Source organism: Schistocerca americana, chromosome 6 (genome assembly GCF_021461395.2).
Source record: "Schistocerca americana isolate TAMUIC-IGC-003095 chromosome 6, iqSchAmer2.1, whole genome shotgun sequence".
Lineage (NCBI taxonomy): Eukaryota > Metazoa > Arthropoda > Insecta > Orthoptera > Acrididae > Schistocerca > Schistocerca americana.
Genome location: NC_060124.1, coordinates 388,065,682 through 388,092,149, shown reverse-complemented (window position 1 = coordinate 388,092,149; position 26,468 = coordinate 388,065,682).

Below are 26,468 nucleotides of genomic sequence, written 5' to 3'. Positions count from 1 at the left end.
CATCACATACACACGCAAGCTAGGTACTAGCATGTCCAAGCTTACGCTTATATGTAATGGAGACACTGAACATTTATAATTTCATCTCTCTTGGACGCCTGTGTGCTACTTACGACACTTTTGTAAGGCCTGCGTGTTATAGGCAACTATTAACATCACCATTGTTTGCCTTGATGTTGTAACCTGTGTGTGTCCTAAGATACGATGATGGCGACTTTAGTTTCGCCGAAACTGGTAATCATGGAATAAAAAGAATTCCTGCGACCTTGGCTGTGGTACAAGCAGCTACATTGCTCCCACATGAGCACGGTGTGCTCCCCACAAAATAGCCTGCAGAAAGTGTGATCACTTCTAAGCTGGTCGAAGGTTGTGTTCCAAAAATGAACAGCATAGACACAGAAGTGATGACACTTTCTGCGGGACCTAACCATCATTTTGCAGGACAATGCTTAAGCACGTACAGTGCAAGCTGTTACTGATTTGTCTGACTGATGGGGCTGCTAAGTGCTATACCACCTACTGAACTCCCCTGACTTAAGCTCTCGTGAGTTCAACTCGATTTCTAAACTGAAGGAAACACTTCACGGCATTCGCTTCAGTACTGCTACAAATTCGTCGGGCAATAGACCGTGCCGCTCGAACTGTCAACTGGCACTGCTAAGAATATCCTACGACTTCCACATCGCTGGCAACAGGTTATACAGAATGCTGATGACTATTTTGAAGGTGAGTAAAACTTTGAAACACGTAACTAGTTTGTACGAGCTGTAAATAGTTGCCACTATTAAAATTCCAACCCTTTTACCTGGATCACGAAAACGGTTATGGTCGACAATGTTTCTGAGTGCATTGCGTGTTCATATCGCTCCCTATAAGAGGGTACGTAATGCACACAAGAATATTTTTGAATAAGATCGCTTTGGTGGTCGAGGTGTTTAAAAGCATAATAATGCATGGACATACTAACCTCCAAATATTTGAACACGGTACAGTCACCAGTCAACATTATTGTGTCATTGTACCTTTTGCCCATGTGTTTTCAGGGTGAATTTGGTTCAGACTTCATTTTTACACCTGAAAATGCGCGGCAGCTTCGAACCGTACGGGCGGAGCTCTTAGAACGAGAGGATATTCGGTGAACGGATGGCCTGGGCGTTCCCCCTGACTTAAAACCCATCAAGCATGTGTGGACGATGTCCCATATGCACCGACGACCATCCAGCAGTTGTCAGCTGCACTGGTGGAAGAATGGAACGCCCTACAGCAAGAAATCCTTATCAACCTTGTGGTCAGCATATGAGCACGTTCAGAGTATTCATGCTGTCCGTGGTCATAACACCACCTATTAAGAACCATGTCTCGACCTTCGTACCGTTAAATTTTGCTCCCCAGTGTATTTAAAATAATACACAGGAAACCGTTGTTTCGCTCAACAGAGATAACGAGTTCAGAGGAACTTTAAAACAAACACTTTACTGCATTACATGGGGTATTAGTATATTGCCATTACAAAGTTTCAGGACTTCTAGAGGGGAGCGACAGCACAATATTTTGAATAGGAACTGACGTCCGGAAGCGTTCTGTTTCCTTTCCATGAAGGTTTCAATTCAGATGTTTAACTCATCCACTTCTGCTCGAGGAACTAAATTAGGCGTGACGCAGTACTACTATCAGGTAACAATTCGAAACAAAACGTAATGAAACATCCATTTATCACTTAAGCACATTAACACACACTGAGCCATGTGCGACTCGCGTTCATGCCATTTGTTCTTTAGCATTTTGTCACATAGAGTGGCGCCTTGTCTCTTGCTTACTTACTGGCGTAACTAAGTTGCTGGCTTGCCTCCTCGAGTGGCAGCAACAGCGCTTATCGATACTAGTACTGTCGTACTATCTTTGGTGTGACCGCTAGTATTTCGGGGTGGTGGTGGTGGTGGTGCGTGTGGTAGTCAGTCGGTTGGGACGGAGCAGCGAGGAAGTCTCCATGGTGCGAGGCCAGGCCGGGACCGCTGGCGGCATGCGTGCGCTGTCGGATCATGAGGTGCTAGCTGCGAGAGCGACGAAGTTCGTTGCCCACCGAACCTGGACGCTGAGTTGAGTAGTCAGTTAACCTGTTATGAAACCTCAACTATTGTGACATCTCTTCGTTCATTTGCGGGTTGTTGCTCTCTGGGCCATTCGGGCTAGCAGTGACGTATGATGTGTTGGAGTAGGCGAAATCTCGCAGCCATTATCCTATATTGTGATTAACTATTAAATTGACTGTTACTTACCAGTGAACTGCACCAGTGGTTTTTTTTTTTTTTTTGCCCTGTGGCTGTTAACGCCCCAGTTACCTGCCCTGGTCGTTAGTGTAGCTTTCCAGCAGTGTGCCTTTCCTCGTCATGCTGATGCTGTGCGGCATGGTGTGTAGTTCGACAGCCTTTTAAGTTGTTTGGTTCATATTTTGCTTAGAGCGGTTATTGTTCCCTAGGCTGTTTTTAGTCGCCATTTTCTGAAGGTGTAGTCCGTATCCTCGTCCTAGGCCGATATTTTTCACCATTGTGCCGTTGGTCGGACGGAAGGGAATTGGTTAAATTATTGGTCGGTCCTTGGGCCATCCCTAGTTTGGGTTGCCATCCGATTACTTAATTTCAACTCTTGGCTGCCTGTCTCACCTCACATTTGAGCTACCTTCTCAGGCAGACCCTTGGAACACTTCTGAGCACCACTTGTTCTATTTGTTTTAAATTGTGATTTTCATTTTTGTTTGAAGTATTGTGTGGGGTGTTTGGCCATGTATTAATTCAGTTCTTTTTAAATTTTACATAAAGGCCTTCAGCTGTTCTTGTTTTTGATGTGGTTTTGGGCCTTCAGCCTAGAAAGCATCTCAAGTTTTCTTTAACTATGCCTTCAGCCATATTGTCTAATTGAGATCTTTTAAAGCAATCTGTAAGTAAGTGGTTCTTTGAAAAATAAAGTTGTGTGTTTGATTGTGCAACTCACGGTAACTGTTTACGGCCCCATCCACAGTCATAACCTCATCCTGTGCGCTGTCTGAGTACGTACCAACCAGGTTTCACTTACACATTAAGTGTTTACATTATTATAGGCCGGCCGCGGTGGTCTAGCGGTTCTAGGAACGCAGTCCGGAACCGCGCGACTGCTACGGTCGCAGGTTCGAATCCTGCCTAGGGCATGGATGTGTGTGATGTCCTTAGGTTAGACAGGTTTAAGTAGTTCTAAGTTCTAGGGGACTGATGACCTCAGATGTTAAGTCCCATAGTGCTCAGAGCCATTTGAACCATTTGAACCATTATTATAAAACAAAAAAGAAATCAGCATACTTTACGTACATAACAGCACTGATGCATTACAACAGTGGCTCGATGTGGCGACCACCAACCTTGTTACAGACTTTGTACCTATGAAGCATATTCCATACTCGCTCTTCATTCTGCTTGGTGTTCCTTCTGCGTCTAGTGCAGCGGCCAGAAATCTTGCCAGCGGTCTTTCTCTGTCTCCACAGAAGCCTTGTAAATTAAACTTTACTTACGACCCCATAAGAAGCCGTTCATAGCAGTTAAATCCGTCCATCGCGGCGGCAACATGGCTGGACCAATTCTGCCTATCCTTCTTTCACCATATCGTCTGCTGAGATGTCTCCGAACCGCACGGGGAAAGTGAGGTTTTGTAGGAAAATCAAGTATGCAGGACTTTAGTGGAAGCAGACGTGGACGCGTTACACATCTGAATTCAAACCGTCGTAAAACGGGAACATTACTTTTCCGGACACCCTATTCAAAATATTATGTACTCTATCCCCTCTACAAGTTCTAGAAGTTTGCAACGGGAATTTCCGAACACTCTGCATACAGGATGACAGGAACATAAATGCAGATATTTTTACTGATGACAAAAGTATCTAATTCATTTACGGACAAATAATTATAGCTACAGCGAGCAGTATGTGTTGTGCATTGCTTTTTACACAACGGTCAGGAGAGGTAGGTTACAGAGTGGTGCAACAGCTGTCGTCATAGGGAAGATGGACAGGAGCAGAAATGATTAGCGAACATGTAAATATAGTATAGGGAAGGTTTACTTAACTTGAAGCTTTCTCCAAGCACTCTGAAGAAACTTTACAAAAGAACGAACAGCAATAAAGTCTAGCTGTTACAGGAAGCAAGCTGAAGAGCGTCGTGCAGTGTGAGGCTGCTGCACGAACGAACTGTCGAATGATGACTAAGACTGTCGAAGACTGTGACTGAGTCTGGGCTGCCTCTGGATCACAGGGTCCCGGTTACGATTCCCGGCCAGGTTGGGGATTTTCTCTGTCCAGGGACTGGGTGTTTGTGTTGCCCTCATAATTTCATCATCATCATCATCATTCGTGACAGTGGCTCGATTGGACTGTGTAAAAAAACTGGACTGTGTAAAAAATTGGGATTTTGTACAGGCGCTGATGACCGCGCAGTTCAGGGCCCCACAAACCAAATGTCATCATCATCACCATCATCATCATCATCATCATCATCATCATCATCATCATCTGAGTCTGGGCGCGCAGCTGCCACCTGCCATCCTACATCGCGGCGGTAGAGGGCGCTTGTAGTCTGAGCCACTGAAGGCGTGGCTCAGTGGGCGTGCATTATTGGATCCGCCAGTTCCCCGCCGATCATTTACAGCTGTGAGACATCGGTGGTGGTGTCCATCTATGGTACTGAGCCGTGCTCTCCTTCCTCTGGCGCACCGCCAGACGGGGTCACGGTGCTTAGTGTGCGACCGCTGGCGGCTTTCGGAGAAAGAGGACATACTAACGTACGGGCAGTTGTGGTAGGTGGCCCGCGTGGACGGCCACGTTATGCGAGCGGGATTGTATCATACGGTGAGCTGTTTTGAGGTGGGAAGCAACGCCTCGTAGCGGCTTGTGTTGCGACTCATTCAAAAGGGCGCTGAGGCGATGTGTCTGGAGGCATGATGTTCTGCGTTTGTATTATCGAGTTCCCGGCTTCTTGTGGGAAGATGGCTCTTTCCTTATGCATTGTACCCCTTCCTTAAAGAGGACGTGGTGGTTTAAACTGTGGCCGTTGGTATTCGAAGCTGCTTCACGCAGACTAGACTATTGGTTACTAGTATATGCCGCTTGTTTGCTATTTACTTTGTTGCCCGCAAGGTTGCAAGGTTTGTCTCCTGGTAGAGCGACGCTCGCTGTTTGACAGTTTGCTCGCGTGTGTGTGTTCACCGTTAAATGGTAGATTGTCAACTTGATCTGCAAGGTTGCATCTTGTGGATTCATGTCGTGGCTGTCTTGTAGTGTTCCCCGAATTTTCCTGTTATTTTTAACGTGCAACGTTGAATGAAAATTTGTTTAACGGCAAGCAAAAAGAGGAGCCTTTCGAAAGAGCGACGTTGAGAGCTCAGTCAGCGTACAGTTGAAATTACTGTTATAACCAAATACCGGGTGATCAAAAAGTCAGTATAAATTTGAAAACTGAATAAATCACGGAATAATGTAGATAGGTACAAATTGACACACATGCTTGGAATGGCATGGGGTTTTATTAGAACAAAAAAAAAAAAAAAAAAAAAAAAAAAAAAAAAAAAAAAAAAAAAAAAAAAAAAAGTGTCCTACAGATGGCGCTTCATCTGCTCCTCCTCCTCATCATCATCGTCAGCCAACTTAATCATTAAATGATGTGATCTCTTCGAGTCGTGGATTCAGGTAGGCTTTCAGCAGTCTTCTCCAAGTGGGACGGTCTTGGGCAGTTCTTTGCCAGGTGTTACCAGCGGTCTTCTTGATATCTTTGTCCCATCTGTCTGGTGGTCTTCCTCTAGGCCTCCGGTGCCCTCTCGGACTCAACTCCAGTACTAGCTTCGTCCATCTGTTGTCTTTTCGTCTTGCGACGTGGCCAGCCCACTGCCATTTCAAGGAACCTACTGCCTCTAAGATTTCGTTAACCTTCGTCACAGACCGGATGTCATCTGCCCTTTTCCTATCCTTTCTTGTATAGCCCAGCATTGATCTCTCCATGGTTCTCTGTGCTGTCCTAAGTTTCCCTTTTGTAAAGGAGTTCAGTGTCCATGTCTCGCAGCCATACGTCATCACAGGAAGAATGCATTGATCAAAAATTGCTTTCTTCAGATTTACTGGCATTTTGGATCTGAATACTGTTGAATTCTTCCCAAATGCTTGCTAGCCAAGCTTGATGCGTCGATAGATTTCTGGCCTTATGTCTCCCTTCATATTTATAATCTGGCCAAGGTAGACATATTCACTGACCTCTTCTAATAGACTGTCCTTGACTTTCACATCTTCAGCTGGGACCAATTTCTTGGACATTACTTTTGTTTTGGAAAGGTTCATGTTCAAGCCAACCAGCTGACATTCCGATGCAAGATCTGTAACTAAGTTTTGGAGCTCTGCGAAGTCTTTGGCCAGTAAGGCAATATCATCAGCAAATCTCAAGTTGGTGAGCCTTCTTCCATTAATTCTAATTCCCTTACCTTCCCACCTCAACTTTGACATAGCCATTTCCAATACAGCAGAGAACGGTTTTGGGGAGATGGGATCGCCTTGCTTGACACCCCTCATGATGCAGAATTCTTGAGTTGATTCGCCGATGTTAACAGAAGCTGAAGAATTCTCGTTGATTTTCCTGAGCACTTCAATGTATGCTGCTCCCACTCCTTGCTCACTCAAAGCTTGGAGGACAGCTACATGGCTAACGGAGTCAAATGCCTTTTCAAAGTCAACAAAGGCAATGCTGAGAGGCAGTTGGTATTCATTCGCTCTGCTTATCGCTTCACTAACGGTCAGAATGTGGTCAATAGTGCTAAAATTGCTTCGGAATCATGCTTGTTCTATAGGTTGGGCTGAGTCTAGGGTGGAACTAATTCGGTTTAACAAGATCTTTGTGAAAATTTTGTACAAAATTGAGGGCAAGCTGATACGACGGTAGGTTTTAATATTGTGAATACTTCCTTTCTTGTGTATCAAAATAATCTTAGCCTTCTTCCACGATAGTGGGATTGAAGCATAGTGCAGGCAGGAAGTAAATACTTTTGCCAAGTGATTTATTGTTACCTCTCTGCCAGTTTGAGGATGTCAGCACTGAGCTCATTATCACCCGCCATAGTTCCCTTCTTCATGCTACCTAGAGCACACTTCTGATGGGAGTATTTCTGGAACACTAAGTACATCATTTAATTTAGATACACTCAAATTTTCCCTTGTATTGCTATACAAATTGCTATAAAAGTCTCTGATGAACTTAAAAACCTCCTCCTTTTCAGTAATTCGACTGTCATTTCCATCGAGTGCGATAATCTGCTTTTTAACGACTGTGAGTTTGCGTTTGGCTGACTTTAAACTTGTCTTGTTCTCCAAGCTTGCTCGTAAGGTGTCTTCAGTGAATTTCTGTATGTTTTCATTTCTCTTCGCACAGCCTTACATAGTTCGGAATACGCTACCATGTCACGACCGGTTTGGATTTTCATTTCTCTCCTCTGTTGTAAAAGGGTTTCAGTTTTGGCACTGAATTTCTTTGGTTGTTTATTTTTTTGGCATAGGCCACCGACTTCTTGTGCACTTGAAACAATCATTTCCACCAAATCACCATCTTTAGTGACGTGGAACTTGCTTTGGAGGACTTCTTGGAATTTCGAGGAATGTTCCTCCAGGTTTTTGAGATTGATTATCCTTCTCTTCACTTTCATAAGTTTATTCCTTTCATTTCTTGCATTGAGTTCGACCCTTTCTCTCACAAGACGGTGATCACTGCCAGTGCTGAACTGATTTAGCACTGATACGTCTTTTACAATCTGCAGAATGTTTGACAGAATAAAGTCTATCTCATTTTTAACACTGAAATTTGGGCTCCTCGAAGTCCTTTTTCGGTCAGGGTGCTTCTTAAAGAACGTATTCATGATGGACATATTGGTGTACTTAGCAAACTGGACTAATCTCTCACCTCTACCGTTTCGGTCGTCAATCCCATAGTTGCCCACCACTGTGTCGCCTTGTTTCTTGGTGCCAACTTTTGCATTGAAATCGCCAATGACCATCTGGAAGTGACAATCGCTATCTTTTTTACAGGTACTCTCCAGACTTTCATAAAAGGATTCAATTTGTTCGCCTGGGTGTCTTCAGGTGGGAGCTTACACCTGAACAGTCTGTATTTTATACCTATTCGACACCTTCAGGACCATTCGAGCTGTCCTGCTGGAAGTTCCTTCTAAGACAGATACTCTGTCAGCAATATTCTTGTTGATCAAGAACCCAACTCCATTGAGTTTTCCTTCTGGGTCGCCACAAAAGTAAAACAAGTTGCCAGAGTGCAAACGGAGACAGTCTTCCCCTTTTTGACGTACTTCGTTCAAACCAACAACACTCCAGTTGATTTTTGTAAGCGCTTTCTCGATCTCTTCTAGTCTGTCGTTGCCTATTAGAGAGCGACAGTTATATCTTCTTGTCAGCACCTCTTGGTGTTTGGGACATCAAAGTTGCTCCCACCCGGAGATCCGACTGTGGGGCTATTACTCCGGAAAATTTAACATTAATGTCACACAACATAACTCGAAGGTGAGAAGCATAATCACCACGCTCGCTTCAGAACGGTTTGGCGATATAATTTCCAGGCCGCCTCTGACATAGGGTACAGACGCCTTTGGTAGGCCGCTCCACTGGAGTACAGACGCCACCATGTTGCTAGTTTTGGTCCACCCCGGGTATTTCATTTGCCTGGTGCCACCCATATCTGAGAGGCTTTCCCCTATCCGCCAACTGGGAGGCGCCCGATGGGAGACCAGCAACCCTGCATCTGATCAGCATAGCAATAATTAGCATAACAAAGTAAGACAAAGCAAAGATGATGTTCTTTACAGGAAATGCTCAATATGTCTACCATCATTCCGCAACAATAGCTGTAGTCAAGGAATAATGTTGTGAACAGCACTGTAAAGCATGTCCAGAGTTACGGTGAGGCACTGGCGTCGGATGTTGTCTTTCAGAATCCCTAGAGATGTCGGTCGATACGATACACTTGCGACTTCAGGTAACCCCAAAGCCAATAATCGCACGGACTGAGATCTGGGGACCTGGGAGGCCAAGCATGACGAAAGTGGCGGCTGAGCACACGATCATCACCAAACGACGCGCGCAAGAGACCTTTCACGCGTCTAGCAATATGGGGTGGAGCGCCATCCTGCATAAACATCGTACGTTCCAGCAGGTGTTTATGAGCCAGGCTGGGGATGATGCGATTCTGTAACATATCGGCGTACCTCTCACCCGTCACGGTACCAGTTACAAAACCAGAATCACACATTTCCTCGAAGAAAAAAGGCCCGATAACGGTAGATGTGGTAAATCCAACCCATACCGTGACTTTCTCGTCGTGCAATGGAGTTTCCACGACAGTTCTAGGATTTTCGGTAGCCGAAATTCTGCAGTTGTGGGCGTTGACAGATCGTCAGAGCATGAAATGAAGTTCGTCGGTCCACAACACGTTACTCAACCAATCGTCATCTTCCGCCATCTTTTGAAACGCCCACACCGCAAATACCCTCCGCTTCACTAAATCGCCAGGTAACAGTTCATGATGCCGACGGATTTTGTACGGATAGCATCGGAGGGTACGCCTAAGAGCCAACCAAACAGTAGTATATGGAATGCCGGTGCGACGTCCGACTGCACGAGCGCTCACTTCCCCGTGCATAGACGAACTCGCTACAGTCTCCATTTCTTCCTGAACTGTCTCAGCAGCATTACGCCTTGTGCTCGGTCGGCCACTACGGGGTCTATCGTCTAAACAACCCGTGGCTTCGAACTTCAAAATCATTATCGCCGCAGCTGTATTTGTCAACGGACCTTTACCCGTTCGTATCCCCTTCCTATGGCGATAGGATCGTAACGCTGAACTAGCACATTCCCCATTCTGATAATACAGCTTCACTAAAAGCGCCTTTTCTGGTAACGTCAACATGCTGCGACTGCTGGCGCATCTGATTCTCTCTCTCATTACAGCTCCTTTTATACACGATTGTCATGCGCAGTCACTGACGTTTTGCTGTCCAGCGCCATCTGTCGGGCATTTTGTGAACTTTTTTTTTTTTGTTCTAATAAAACCCCATGTCATTCCAAGTATGTGTGTCAATTTTTACCTCTCTTTCTACATTATTCCGTGGTTTATTAAGTTTTCAAATTTATACTGAGTTTTTGATCACCCGGTACGTCGTCGCTCTGTGATTATTAAATACTGTTGGCAAGATTACTACCTTTCTTCATAACGCTGTTTAGTGTCAATGAGCGTACAGTTGTAATTATTGTTATAACCAAATACGTCGTTGCTCTGTGATTATTAATACCTTGGCAAGATTACTACCTCTCGATAGCGCGCCGTTGATATTTGCTGTTATTATTAACGTGCGCCGTTGAATCACAATTGTTTAACGGCAAGCCACAAGAAGAGCCTTTCGACGGAGCGCCATTGAGTGCTCAATCGGAGTACAGTTGAAAATACTTTTATTACCACATATTTTACAGCCACTAGCAGTTGTACTCTGGGCTTGTGACTTGGTTAATTACATAGTTTCAGTTTTTTAAAATAGATATACACATGTTGCTGTTTAAGCCCCTCTTACGTATGTGTATGTGTATGTTGGGTCGCAGCAGGTCTTGGCGACTGATTATTAGCGTTGTCAGCAAGATAACATAGTTCTATATATATATATATATATATATATATATATATATATATATATATATATTTGCTGTTTAAACTTCCTTATTTTTAATGTATGTTTATGCTGGGTCGCAGCAGGTCTGGCTACTAAGTATTACTGTTGTTAGTAACACTTGCTACTTGTTTTTCTAGTTTTATGTACATACGTACTGTTAGAATCATATATATATATATATATATATATATATATATATATAAAGAAACGTTCCACATGGGGAAAATATATTAAAAAATGCTGTGACTTAACAAACGATAAAGCGCTGGTAGATAGACACAATAAAAAACACACAAACACACACACAAAATTCAAGCTTTCGCAACCCACGGTTGCTTCATCAGGAAAGAGGGAAGGAGAGGGAAAGACGAAAGGATGTGGGTTTTAAGGGAGAAGTTAAGGAGTCATTCCAATCCCGGGAGCGGAAAGACTTACCTCTCCCTTATTCCCCCTAAGGTAAGTTTTCCGCATCCGGGATTGGAATGACTCCTTACCCTCTCTCTTAAAACCCACATCCTTTGGTCTTTCCCTCTCCTTCCCTCTTTCTCGATGAAGCAACCGTGGGTTGCGAATGCTTGAAATTTGTGTGTGTGTTTTTTATCGTGTCTATCTACCAGCGCTTTATCGTTTGGTAAGTCACAGCGAGAATTAACCTATTATTATTGAGAATTGTGCCCCGGTTGTTGTTTTGTTTGCGTAGTGACCATAATTTTGGTATACCCTTTTATATACATTCTTCCAACGTAAGGTTTGGGAAGACAAGAAACGTCTGTATTTATGTACATTGCAGGGTCGACATTGGTTTCCGATGTTCCTCACGCAACCGTGGTCCTGTATCCTGGACCTTGGGCTCGTATTTGGGTTGAGAGTGTTGCCTATTCTGAGGCGCGCCACTCGCTATCTCTGTCGGAGACTGTATTGCTCGATCCCCCGGAACTTGGCCGGCCATCCCACTCCCACTCCTACTTAACGATGAATCCAGACTTGAGCAGGACCATACCAGAAACAACAGAATGTTTATTGGTTGGTTAGTACCTCCAAGTATACGAGGCACAAGTACTCCATTAATGTTCACTTTTCCTCGGGCAGCAGGTCAGACATTGAAGTGTGGATGCATGGACTCAAAACAGATGGTATAGACTGACAGGTATAGTGATGCAGTTATAAGCGTAGAGAAAACAGCTGGTAGTTAATTACAGACCTGTTTTTGGGAAGACTATTAGACTCAGAGAAAAAAAAAAAACTAACACACCGTGGATACATATTAAAGTACCACGATCACCATATCTGTACCTGTACGCCTAACACCCTGCGCATTATGAGTTTTTATAGTGACTTTATTTCTGCGAGTTTTTAGAACACGTAACTTGCATCATCTTACATAAACCTCGACGAAAGTGAGAATTTTGGAAGTTGCTGGCAGGGGATGATGCAGCTTCAGCAGTATAACTGTGCGTCGTCTGGGTTGTGCAGGCTGTTCCCGTGTCGTCGTCCATCGCGTGTAGCAACTCGTGGAAGCGATCGTCGCTCGCAGCGGTGTTGCTCGTAATGGCCCTTCGATGTTTCGTGGGCTCGCTATTCTCCGCTTGCCTGCGGGAATGCGTGGGTTTACAGCGTACATCAATAACACTGGCTTTGAGAAGCTTAGGGAGGATCCACTTTCTGCCCCCTGCGTGCAGAAACGCGCTCGCACACACACACACACACACACACACACACACACACACACACAGACACGCGCGCGCGCAAAAGTCTTAGTGTTCGGCAGCTTTCTCTATGACACATTGGTCAGTTGTGTCGTTTGGCAGCAGGAAGTTTTGAGAGCAATCCGACGAACGCTGTCGGGCTATGAACTGCTTTGTAACACCATACGATTTCAAGGAGCCCCGAGAATAATGCAGAGAAACATTAACAGAATTCTAACAACTATTCAGTTTTATTACAGTCTCACACACCACATGTCAACATTCCCTAACGCTGAATTAGATGCACATGAATCATGCAAATGTACTATTTCTTAGTAAAGAACTAGAGTTTTCAAATTTTTATATCTATTAATCAACGGCCGGAAACAGATTCACACGAGTCCCACTTCTGCGTACAGCATCACGACGGATGCTCTAGCGGGAACATACATTGTTATTCAATGGTTCTTAATTGGTTCAAATGGTTCAAATGGCTCTGAGCACTATGGGGCATCTGAGGTCATCAGTCCCATAAAACTTAGAACCACTCATACCTAAGGACATCACATACATCCATACCCGAGGCAGGATTCGAACCTGCGACCGCAGGAGCCGCGCGGTTCCGGACTGAAGCGCCTAGAACCGCACGGCCGCCGCGACCGGCCTAGCATATGGAACTTACGTACTCTGGAGTGAAACATCCGCAAATGCCGTGAATATTCATGAACAAACAAAATTATTAAGACTCCTGAAAACTTCAAGACACACATGAAAATCGTATAGACACAATATGCAATAAAATGTCACGTGGAATTAAGAATAAAATTTATTCAAGATGATACTGAAATACAGACGGTGAAATTACCACCACGTGGCACGAACAGAGCTACAAAACCTAAAAATTCAAACTAAATGAAAAGTAGACAAAAATAAAACAGACACACACGATAAAACTTCACACATACATTCCAGTTAAAAGAGAAGTCAGGCAACTGAATTTTAAACCTGTACTGATGTAACGAACTTTCTACACCACATGTTCTGTTTACACAGAGGGAGGATCGAAAAAACTTAATACACACAGAAAAATATGCTCTTAAAAACGTGAAAATGAACTAGCAGATCAATCGTGTACATCAGTTGTAACAGCTACCCACCATGACACACTGATACGCTCACCAGCGCCAAGTCACTTTTAAGAGTACCGGCTTCACTCGCCAAAGGTCCAGTCCAGAGTGCCAAGATCACGCTCTCCCTGCAACGAACTTCCTCCAGGTAGCCGGAAGAGACCAGAAGTATTCTTTCTGCCAGCAGCTTCACTACTGTCGAATGACTACCGAAAGGGTATAAATCTCTTTGCCTTGACTGAGAAAGCTACGTTGGCTACACTGTGGCTACCACTGCAGACAGCCAGATGCTGCACTGCTGCCATATATAAGACAAATTCAAGATATACGCTCACTCACTCAGTCATATAGGTGATAAAGAGAAGAAATTTGGGAGCACAAAATGTAGATTATGTACATAGGATTACACTTCAATGTAATTGTGTACCACTGAATGGGGACAAACACGAAGTACAAAAATAAATAACAAGGAACTGAACATGACACCACGAAACACAAGTTACATAGTATGAAATAAATCTAACAGAGACGTTTCATCATATTGCATTTATGATCGTCATATGGGGGCAAGCACCATGCTTCCTAGGCCATCACGTTATCCACCCACGGCAGACGTCTATCCATGGAATGCCAAGAGACTGGCTGCCACCACTCACCATCTACTACAGCGATCTCTGATCGAATCAGGCGGCGTAGTGTTTCGCACAACGGACTCGCATTCGAGAGGACGACGGTTCAAATTGGCGTCCGACTGTACAGATTTTCTTTCTTTTTCGTCGTTTCCCTAAGCCGCTTAAGGCAAATGCCGGGATGGTTCCAGTGAAAGGGCACGGCTGGTCTCCTTTGTGTGTGAAATCTTATGGACTTAACTGCTAAGGTCATCAGTCCCTAAGCTTACACACTACTTAACCTATATTATCCTAAGGACAAACACACACACCCATGCCTGAGGGAGGACTCGAACCTCCGCCGGGACCAGCCGCACAGTCCGTGACTGCAGCGCCTTGGACCGCTCGGCTAATCCTGCGCGGCGCCAGTCTCCTTTCTCGTCCTTCGCTAACTTAAGCTTGTCCTATCTTTCTAATGACCTCGTTCTCGACGGCGCGTTAAACACTGATTTTCCTGTTTCTCATCTTTACTAACTTTGGCACGAAGTTTAAACAGCGTGGAATGATGTACCCGTGTCTGTTACCCAATCTTAGTTCGACTTCACGACCACCCGGGTTAGAACCACAATTATGGCTGCATCTGGCAGGTCCATGTACTGAATTTCTCACCTTGTAATTGGGTGGGGAAGAATTGAATCATAAATCCCAGAGATAAATTTATTTTCCAGGAATACCGCGCAAAAATAACTGCCTTAACACTCTCAAACAAAAATTTAATAAGAAAGTCAATAATTAAAAAATTTAAAACAGTCATGAAAACTTAAAAAGCAGTGACTGATTACGCTGAAGGCTATCTATGAACGAGAAAGCACAGTAATTCCAATGAAAATTAAACAAGGAATGATATGTAAGAAAGAAACAATACTCTAAAAGAAATCTTCAGTTAAATGCGCAATTACCAAGGTTTGCACAGAAGGTGACTTAGTGCGTTAAATAATTATGTTATGAAGATAAGAAACAAGCACGGAAAACTTAATCACACGTGATTTTTAAAAGGAACGCACCAGTGATATCAAACAGCTCGGTGAAACGCGAAGTTGCAACAAGAGCACAAGAGCGAATAGTATTTTTTTTGCTCCAAGAACATACAGAATACAATCACCAAAATTGCTTTTTTCTTGTTACAGACAATCCAAAATCTTCAGTCACATTTGCGGATCCCAGCCAATAGCCTTTCCGAACTTATTCACTCTGGTAACATCAAACTGACTGGGACTTCGATGACCGGCCAATAAGGCCCTCAAAACAACAGTAATTACAAAGCCAGACAACAGTGACTGGTATTTCAACAAATAAAACTCATGATTACAGTCCTAAAATCTACAGTCTATACACTATAAAAATAAAAAGAAAAGAAAAAAAAATCCGGGCAAGAACATGCGTCTAGCTCGTACAAAAACTCTTAACTAAATCAGCCATCCACAGAATATCGGTGAACACACTTCACTCGATACTGAGAATAATGTACTGCCAGAACACCGCAATTGCAATTTGTTCTTTTGGAAATTTATCAGCTAAGTATTCAAGTTCCGTCAACTATCATTCTGGTGACGGCAGATACAAATGCCCGTCATGGCGAACCATTATAAATGCCTTACTAATCTCCTGCGACAACATAGAAAATATAAAGTACACAATTTGCTCAGTATGCAGGTTTTCAAATGGCTCTGAGCACTATGCGACTTAACTTCTTAGGTCATCAGTCCCCTAGAACTTAGAACTACTTAAACCTAACTAACCTAAGGACATCACACACATCTATGCCCGAGGCAGGATTCGAACCTGCCACCGTAGCGGTCACGCGGTTCCAGACTGTAGCGCCTAGAACCGCTCGGTCACCTCCACCGGCTATGCAGATTTTCTCGGTCGCACCCATTCCATATTCGTAGCGGACTTAGATCAGCTTTATAAGATCACGCTGATTCCTTTTTGAGAAACAATTCCACATAACCAGCGCAGTTTGAATATCAACATAAACGTGTATCGAAGGTCGACACGCCCCTTTCTCACAGCGTCAGTTTTTGACAAGTTAACGAAGAGAATTTTTGATTATCGCTATTATTATTAGTGATAGTAGTAGGAATAGTGGTAGTAGTAGTAGTAGTAGTAGTAGTAATAGTAGTCGCAGTTGTACTAGTAGTAACAGGATCTAGGTTTTTACAGAAATTGTTCGTAGAAAATAGCAATAGCTTTTATATGCAAATATCGGGTATTTTGTTTATGAAGGTAACAGGCTGTAATGATGACAGAATATCTAAATAAAGCAATAAATAAATGTGGTACGATTCTGGTGATTATAACTCTTTATAAACTGTGTTTCAAATTACATTTTTATATTTGAGTGGACTAGAGTGCTTCCAACGAACAGTGGATGTATTTTTTGGAAACATTTATCTACTATTGTCTGAAAATAAATCTATTAGAAAACGATGGAGAATTTTTTATTGACTCTTGGTTTTAAATAAAACTGTGTGGAAGGAAGGGAGATAGTGCCACAGAATCATCAACTCACAATATGATTTCATCATATGGCATCAACGTTACTTATTTAGGACTCCCTTCGATTTTCACAGGTTATTTGATTTGATTCCAAATTTAAAATCAGATCTTCATACGTTTTCATATTCTGAAACGTTGCTTGTAATGCTAGTTCTCCAGATAGAAAACAGTAAAACCTGATCCAGTCCCCTTTGAATGCAATGAGAAAATGTGGCCACGCAAGAGTCATAATTATTCGAATGGTTAGTTTGATGTAAGTGTTTGGCCTAGGAGGATTCTCAGCAACTTGAAATCCAAACAGGAAATCTGTGATCGCTGCTATAACGTCTGACAAAGACACACGGAGAGCCCTAGTATTTCGTACCAACATGAAACTTATTATCGAGGCAGACGCAAGCAAAATGCTTTTTAATGTCAATCACGCCATAAAGGTGGAATGTTTTGCCAAGGACATTATTTGAAGCATTTTTCTCGTATAACAATGAGACAACACACAATCTGTTCATAAACTATGGCCATCCGTGTTCTTTCCTGTTCCACATGGGACCATGAAAGGCAGAAATACTGAATTCAGTGTTCCGAAACTGTTTCACTGCGGAAAATCGTAACACGGTCCCTGACTTCAGCCGTCGCACGGACGCCAAAATGGAAAATATTGAAATAAACGATATCGGAATTGAAAAACAACTGCTATCACTTAGTAGCGGAAAAGCATCCGGACCAGACGAGATACCCTTAAGATTCTACAGTGATTATGCTAAAGAACTTGCCCCCTTTCTATCAGCAATTTATCGTAGATCGCTGGAAGAACGTAAAGTACCTAGCGACTGGAAGAAAGCGCAGGTCGTTCCCATTTTCAAGAAGGGTCATAAATCAGATGCGAATAATTATAGGCCTATTTCGCTTACGTCAATCTGTTGTAGAATAATGGAACATGTTTTGTGTTCTCGTATTATGACGTTCTTAGATAATACAAATCTCCTTCATCATAACCAACATGGATTCCGCAAACAGAGATCATGTGAAACTCAGCTCGCCCTATTTGCCCAAGAAATTCACAGTGCCGTAGACACTGGCGAGCAGATTGATGCCGTATTCCTGGACTTCAGGAAGGCATTTGATACGGTTCCGCACTTACGTTTAGTGAAAAAAATACGAGCTTACGGAATATCGGACCAGGTTTGTGATTGGATTCAGGATTTCCTAGAAGAAAGAACACAACATGTCATTCTTAACGGTTCAAAATCTGCAGATGTAGAGGTAATTTCGGGAGTACCGCAGGGAAGCGTGATAGGACCTTTATTGTTTACAATATACATAAATGACTTAGTTGACAACATCGGTAGCTCCGTGAGGCTATTTGCAGATGACACGGTTGTCTACAAGAAAGTAGCAACATCAGAAGACTCGTACGTACTCCAGGAGGACCTGCAGAGGATTAATGCATGGTGCGACAGCTGGCAGCTTTCCCTAAACGTAGATAAATGTAATATAATGCGCATACATAGGGGCAGAAATCCATTCCAGTACGATTATGCCATAGGTGGTAAATCATTGGAAGCGGTAACGACCGTAAAATACTTAGGAGTTACTATCCGGAGCGATCTGAAGTGGAATGATCACATAAAACAAATAGTGGGAAAAGCAGGCGCCAGGTTGAGATTCATAGGAAGAATTCTAAGAAAATGTGACTCATCGACGAAAGAAGTAGCTTACAAAACGCTTGTTCGTCCGATTCTTGAGTATTGCTCATCAGTATGGGACCCTTACCAGGTTGGATTAATAGAAGAGATAGACATGATCCAGCGAAAAGCAGCGCGATTCGTCATGGGGACATTTAGTCAGCGCGAGAGCGTTACGGAGATGCTGAACAAGCTCCAGTGGCGGACACTTCAAGAAAGGCGTTACGCAATACGGAGAGGTTTATTATCGAAATTACGAGAGAGCACATTCCGGGAAGAGATGGGCAACATATTACTACCGCCCACATATATCTCGCGTAATGATCACAACGAAAAGATCCGAGAAATTAGAGCAAATACGGAGACTTACAAGCAGTCGTTCTTCTCACGCACAATTCGTGAATGGAACAGGGAAGGGGGGATCAGATAGTGGTACAATAAGTACCCTCCGCCACACACCGTAAGGCGGCTCGCGGAGTATAGATGTAGATGTAGATGTAGATGTAGATCTGTTGAATACGATTAGCCGTAAGTTGTGTGACTATATGGTCTGTCTAAGAAGCGTCACAGAAACTGTATCATTTTGACTCTCTTTTCCTAATAAGAAAGTAGTAGTTGTAGAAAATCGAACGAAGCCGTGAAGAATGAAATAACGAGTCTCCATTTCTTTACACACTTTCTACGTTAAGATATCGTTAAGAGACGTTTTAGGTGCTAGATCACATTATAAGGCGTCTCAAATCGAAAAGTGATAGTGCTTATTTTATGAACAAAGCTCAGTCTAGGTAACATATTTTGTTGTAAAGGCACCAACTATCTGTCGCCAGTTGCACCTAACGTCCTTCTTCATTTTACATCTGAAGATGTCCTAATTTGGTCGTAGTTGTTGAAACAATAAATTAGAAGCTACTTGTATCTTCTGTGACTGTCAAAGGCATTAGCCTGTGTAAACCACAATATCCTTTCAGCGAAACTTGAATATTATACTGTAACAGGAAATGCCACAAAATTGTTCAAATCGTTTCTCGTTTACTGGAAAATAACTTGTTAGTAGGAAAGAATCCTGTATTAGGGCATCACTCATCAACGAACTGAGAACTAATTCCATGTGGTTTACCACAAGATTCCATCTTAGGACCCATGATCTTTCTTGTGTATGTACATGACCTCTCATCAGTAAATTTAAGAGATGCCAAGTTTATTATATATGCGTGTGATACAAACACTGGAATAAATACTTAACTAGGCATAGTTTCAAAAATAACGCTGAATGAAGTTTTCATGGGCGCTAATAAATAGTTTTGGCCAATTCCACGTCGTTAAAAGACACACTGCATGTGGTTCAGAACTTGTAAGAGATAACTTCCCAATTGTTGTTGTTGTGGTCTTCTGTACGGACATTAATTTCATGCAGATCCCCACGCTACTTTTTCCAGTGAAAGCCTCTTCATCTGACTACTGCAACCGACATCTATTTGAACCTGTTAACTGAATGCATCTCTTGCATGTCTCAGAATGTCTCTTGTCAAGCGATCTCTTCTTTTAGTCAAATTATGCCACTCAGTTCTTTGCTCCTCAGTCTACTCCGTACTTCCTCATTAGTTACGTGATTTACCCATCTAGTCTTCAGCATTCTACTGTAGCACCACATTTCGAAAATTCCATTTTCTTCATCTGCGAATTACTTATCGTACACGTATAACTTCTGTACAACGCTATACTCCAGACAATTAGCTTCAGAAAAGACTTTAACACTTACATTTATTTTCGGTGTTAGTAAATGTCTCTTTCTCAGAAAACATTTTTCTTGGCATTGCCAGTCTACTTTTTATATCCTGTCTACTTTGACCATCATCAGTTATGTTATGGTCCATACAGCAAGAGTCATCTACTACTTTCATTGTCTCATTTCCCTAATCTGATTCGTTCAACATCGCCTGATTTAATTCGACTACATTCTATTTATGTTCGTCTTGTATTCTCCTATACAGACACTGTCCATCCTGGTCAGCTGCTCTTCCTAGTCCTTTATCGTATCTGAAGAATTGCAGCGCCATGGGCAAATATGAAAGTTTTTATTTCATCTAACTAATCATTAATTCCTACTCCAAATTTTTCTTTGGCTTCCGTTACTGCTTGCTCAGTACAACATTAAATAACGTCGGAGGTAGGTTACAATTCTCTGTCACTACCTTCGCAACCACAGCCTCTTTTTCATGCCTTTCAAGTCTTATAAGTTCCGTCTTGTTTTTGTATATGTATTTCGTACTCGTTTGCTTCCTGTAGATTATCGCTGCTATCTTCAGAGTTTCAAAAAGCGTATTCTAGTCGACTGTGTCAAAAGCTATCTGTAACTCTACAAATTCTGTACGCTTCCAAGTATGTGCATAAAATGTGAGGAGAAACGCAGTGAAGTGGTTGGCAGAGTTAAATTGTTGGGATTAAGACTTGATCGCAAATTCAAATAGGAGGAGCGTATTACAGGACTACTGAAAAACCTAAAAATCTCTTCACGGCAATACGAGTGCTGTTAGACGTAGGTGATGAAAAAATTAAAAAACAGGCTAACATACTTCCTTTACTGCAATTCTGTAATACACTGGGACAATTTTTGTCATACCTCATTAAACTAAGCTAAAGTTTTCCGAGTCCAGAAGTCTGTAGTACGAATTATTTTTCCATGGAACGGGGGACACTAAATACCGCTCCTAAATACAGATATTCGCTTACCAAATTTGCCATAAATGGCATATCTCTTTTGAAACCAACAATTCAGTTTATTAAAGCAATACTACAAATGAGGATATTTTTAATACAGATTTGACTTTATCCAAAGTAGTTTCCATTATTAAGCAACACACATTTTCAATAACTTACCAGGAGGCATAAAAAGTTTTAGTACTAGTATATCTCAGGTACTTCTTTCACTCCGTTGACTGGTTTCTAAGTAGGACCGATTGATGTGTACATATTATTAATAACACCAAATGAAGTGAGTATTACGTATAGTATGACTACCTTGTATCTTCAGGACGCTAACATGATCAGTGTAAATGAATGTTGTAAGCTGAATTTCTGCTTGATGATGTGTGGCTACAATAGACTAAGAATTATTGTATTCATCCCCCACCCCCCACCCCCCTACACAGCGTATTGTACATCTGTATGTTTTGTGACAATTTTATTGTTGCCTCTTGAACATGTTTAAGATTTTTTGACTTATTCCACGTCCATGAGAACTATTTCATTTAGAATCCTTGGTGGACGGGAAATTATAACTTTTTTTTCCTTAAACATGTATTATGTATTTTTGTTCTATGCCATCTACATCCTCGAGGATCTCCTCACTATGCATCTATCGAACAAAGAGTAAATATAATCTTATGTAATCTACAAGCAAGAAACCTGATCGACACAGTGTTTTGTTCATAAAATTGTGAACAACGCTATTGTTATTTGCTGCGACACAATGGCGCACCCCTGAAAACCAGTATGTACGCCCTACACTACTTCAGTGTCTATACGGAGTAGCTCAGAACTGTGTTTCTGTTTGTCTGTTACGGCAAAAGCAAGGCAAATAAAAAACACTGATAAAGACGTAATATTTTTACGCTTTCAATAGAACTAGCAGCCACGAAACATTTATCACCACCGAAGAAATTGATTTAATGCGATTTTTTAGAAATATTGTAATGTTATCCTCACAGATTATGAATTAATACAAATGGCTTGTTTGACAATGGTAGCGGAAAGACATCTATAGGATGCAGAAAGGCCGGGACGACAGCGGGCGCTATAAATTCTGACAAAAAGTAACCAATGACGAACGATGGCAGCTATAAACATTGGATATAAGAAATTAAATAAAACATAAATAACAATAACACAGCTCACTCACTGGAAGTCGTAAATGTGCATCTTTAAACTTGTCACGGTAAATTGCGAGTTACTGTGAAATAATTCCATTGAATCGTGCGCCCTTTTCATAACTCAGTGACAGATTGCAAGCACTGCCTAATCAATTTAGCCAGAATAAAGGTCCCTTATTCGTCAATCTAAATTTTTTCGCAATAAAATTTGTTTCCTGTTTAGCATACAACATCAAATTACTTAACAAATCCGTATTATCTATCTTTTTCCATATCGATCTTCCTACTTACAATTATGTAACCAACTCTCTTTCTGTAATTAAATTTTTCGCATATGGTTGCCTTTGCAGAAGCTGTCCACAGCATTGCTAACTTTTATGAGTTAAATGGAGTACAGCTTGCATGGGCTACTTCCATATAGCGCAAAAGGGCTTGACTCACTTTTCGACACTTTTTTGAAAAACATTCTGAAGGAATTGAGGTAACACATTTAATGTGCGAGGTAATTCAATATGAGTAATTAATTTCAACTGAATGTTTGAATTGATATTAATTAATTGAAATATGAATAGAAATGCAACTATTACGTTGTCTTGGTAAAGAGGAGTTCAGATTTGTAATCCACGTATCAAACCCATTCTTTGGTGTATTTATCGAGCGCACACCGTTTGGCTTTTATTTTATATGACGACTGCCGTATTGAACTAAAGATATACGTTTCTATTTTGCCCTGAATGACAACAAATAAAGATTGCATGAAGTTTGTATTTTTTCAGTTCGTAGTATCACCTCGAACATAAACTGAAACCGTGGATATGCAATGTTACGTGAACCAACGACCATAAAATAAGCTTATCCACAGGAGACGTGGATTCTAGAGACTACTAGATATATCACACGCAGTTTTTTGGTGTTACGAGAAGCATTTATTTGACTCGGGAGGTAACAGTTTGTTCTCGGGACCACAGTGCAGCTGGGTGGAGGTCACGATACACAGTTTTTGTTATGTCGCTTTCTTGTCGGTTTGTTCGATAAAATTCTGCAGTTGATTGTAAACTAACTTATCGACGACCTAGACTTGTAACGTTTAGCTTGGTACAGAACTAGATGACAATGCAATACTAATTCGCATTCTCATCTGGTGTTTGTTGGAGGGTACTTTACATGCCACCGCAATTTTCTCCTTTTCCTGTTTCACTTACAAATACTCCGCGTTGAGCTTGGTTGCTGGTAAGTCTCCGTGTGAGCTCGACCCCCTCTCATTTTTATCTTCGAGGTCTTCGCGAGATAACCATAGGAGGAAGCGACGTACTGGTTGCCTCAAGTAAAGAGAAACTGAAATAATCCTGAAGCCTACCACATGTCCCTGTTTTATTTTATCAAAATGTTTTAAATCGATTGAAAAACTTGAGATACACAAGACCAAGAAGCAGAAATCATTATTTAAATAAATATTTAAATGCAACCCGTTTTTAAAAGTCTAAAAAGTATAAAATAATTTCTCCTAGGCCATACAGATTCCTTACGTCATACAGATAGCCCTGAAAATTTGTGCTTGCAAATTTGTAATAGCTATGAAAATCCTATTAGAATTTAAGATTAAAAACGTGGGGCGATTGCAATACACAGTTGATGCACTTCCTTTCTATTATGTAATGCAAACTCCCCAAGCTTTTCGTTTAAAAGTATTCTCATAGCTGTTAAAAATTTTAAAGACTATTTGTATGGGGTTAGGAATCCGTAAGGAGTTATAAGAAATTTTATACTTTTTACTCCGTTTTGAAAACTGTGTTAGGTTAAAATATTTTTATTTTAATGCACTCTAACGCAAGAAAACGGCGCACTATGAAAGAATTACCGGAATGGGACGGAAATATGTACATGTGGTGTACATGTACAGACAAACAAATGATGACAATTTAAGAAAACTGAATGATTTATTCAAGAGAAAGAGCTTCAGCAACTGAGTAATTCAGTAACGCGTTGTCCACCTCTGGTCCTTGTGTTGTTGTGGTCTTCAGTCCTGAGACTGGTTTGATGCAGCTCTCCATGCTACTCTATCCTGTGCAAGCTTCTTCATCTCCCAGTACCTATTGCAACCTACATCCTTCTGAATCAGTTTAATGTATTCATCTCTTGGTTTCCCTCTATGATTTTTGCCCTCCATGCTGCCCTCCAATACCAACCGATCCCTTCTTGTAGTCAAGTTGTGCCACAAGCTCCTCTTCTCCCCAATCCTATTCAATACCTCCTCTTTAGTTATGTGATCTACCCATCTAATCTTCAGCATTTTTCTGTAGCACAGCATTTCGAAAGCTTCTATTCTCTTCTTGTCCAAACTATTTATCGTCCATGTTTCACTTCCATACATGGCTATACTCCATACAAATACTTTCAGAAACGACTTCCTGACATTTAAATCTATACTTGATGTTAACAAATTTTTCTTCTTCAGAAATGCTTTCCTTGCCATTGCCAGTCTACATTTTATATCCACTCTACTTCGACCATCATCAGTTATTTTGCTCCCCAAATAGCAAAACTCCTTTACTACCATAAGTGTCTCATTTCCTAATCTAATTCCCTCAGCATCACCTGACTTAATTCGACTACATTCCATTATCCTCGTTTTGCTTTTGTTGATGTTCATCTTAGACCCTCCTTTCAAGACACTGTCCATTCCGTTCAACTGCTCTTCCAAGTCCTTTGCTGTCTCTGACAGAATTACTATGTCATCGGTGAACCGCAAAGTGTTTATTTCTTCTCCATGGATTTTAATACCTACTACGAGCTTTTCTTTTGTTTCCTTTATTGCTTGCTCAATATACAGATTGAATAACATCGGGGATAGGCTACAACCTTGTCTCACTCCCTTCTCAACCACTGCTTCCATTTCATGCCCCTCGACTCTTATAACTGCCATCTGCTTTCTGTACAAATTGTAAATAGCCTTTCGCTCCCTGTATTTGACCCCTGCCACCTTCTGAATTTGAAAGAGAGTATTCCAGTCAACATTGTCGAAAGCTTTCTCTAAGTCTACAAATGCTAGAAACGTATGTTTGCCTGTCCTTAATCTATTTTCTAAGATAAGTCGTACGGCCAGTAATACCTCACGTGTTCCAACATTTCTACTGAATCCAAACTGATCTTCCCCGAGGTCGGCTTCTACCAGTTTTTCGTGTTAGTATTTTGCAGCAGTAACTTATTAGACTGATAGTTCGGTAATTTTCACATCTGTCAACACCGGCTTTCTTTGGGATTGGAATTATCATATTCTTCTTGAAGTATGGTCCTTATGCAAGCATTTATTAGGCTTGGTAGTGATAGTAGAGTTGTTGGATGTCCACCTGAGGGATGTCGTGTGAAGTTCTGTACACAGGTCCGTTAATCGTCAAAATCCTGAGGTATATGGAAGGCCCTGCTCATAATGCTCCAAACTTTCTCAGTTTGGGAGAGATCCAGTGACCTTGTTGGCCCAAGTAGTGTTTAGCAAGCACGAAGACGAGCAGTAGGAACTCTCGCCATAGGCGGGCGGCCAATATCTTGCTGCAGTGTAAGAACAGAATGGCTTGCCATGGAGAGTAACAACTGGGCGTAGAATAACATCGATCTACCGCTGTGCTGAGAAGGTACCCCGTATGACAAGCTAAGGGGTCCTGCTATCAAAAGAAATGGCCATATAGAGGGCGACAAACGGGTCGGCATCCACCACTGTCCGGAGCGTTGTAGACACGTGTGTGCTCGGCATCGGGGCTCGATTCGAAGTGAGACTCATCGCTGAAGACATTTATACTCCAGTCAACGAGATTATATGCCGAAGGCATGTCTGGAGACGCCCTGAACAGTGGTGACAAACGAACCTGACTGTCATCCGTCGTTCTATCCGACAATCCGAAGTTATGATTTTGGGCGACCATTTCTTGTCATTGCAGCGGTACGTGGATGGTATTTTATGTCCCGTTTGGTCGTCTTTCATGGCAAGCTTTCCTAGGCTTACATTTCGGCAAGAAAATGCACGTCCGCACACTGCGAGAGTTTGTAACGTCTTTCTTCGTGCTTGCCGAACACTTCCTTGGTCAGCGAGGTCGCATGACCTCTTCCCAACTGAAAACGTTTGGAGCATTATGGGCAGGGCTCTCAAACCAGATCGGTATACAGAGATTGAACGCCATAATAGTACAGAATTTGGCATGATATCCCTTAGGACGAGAGCCAA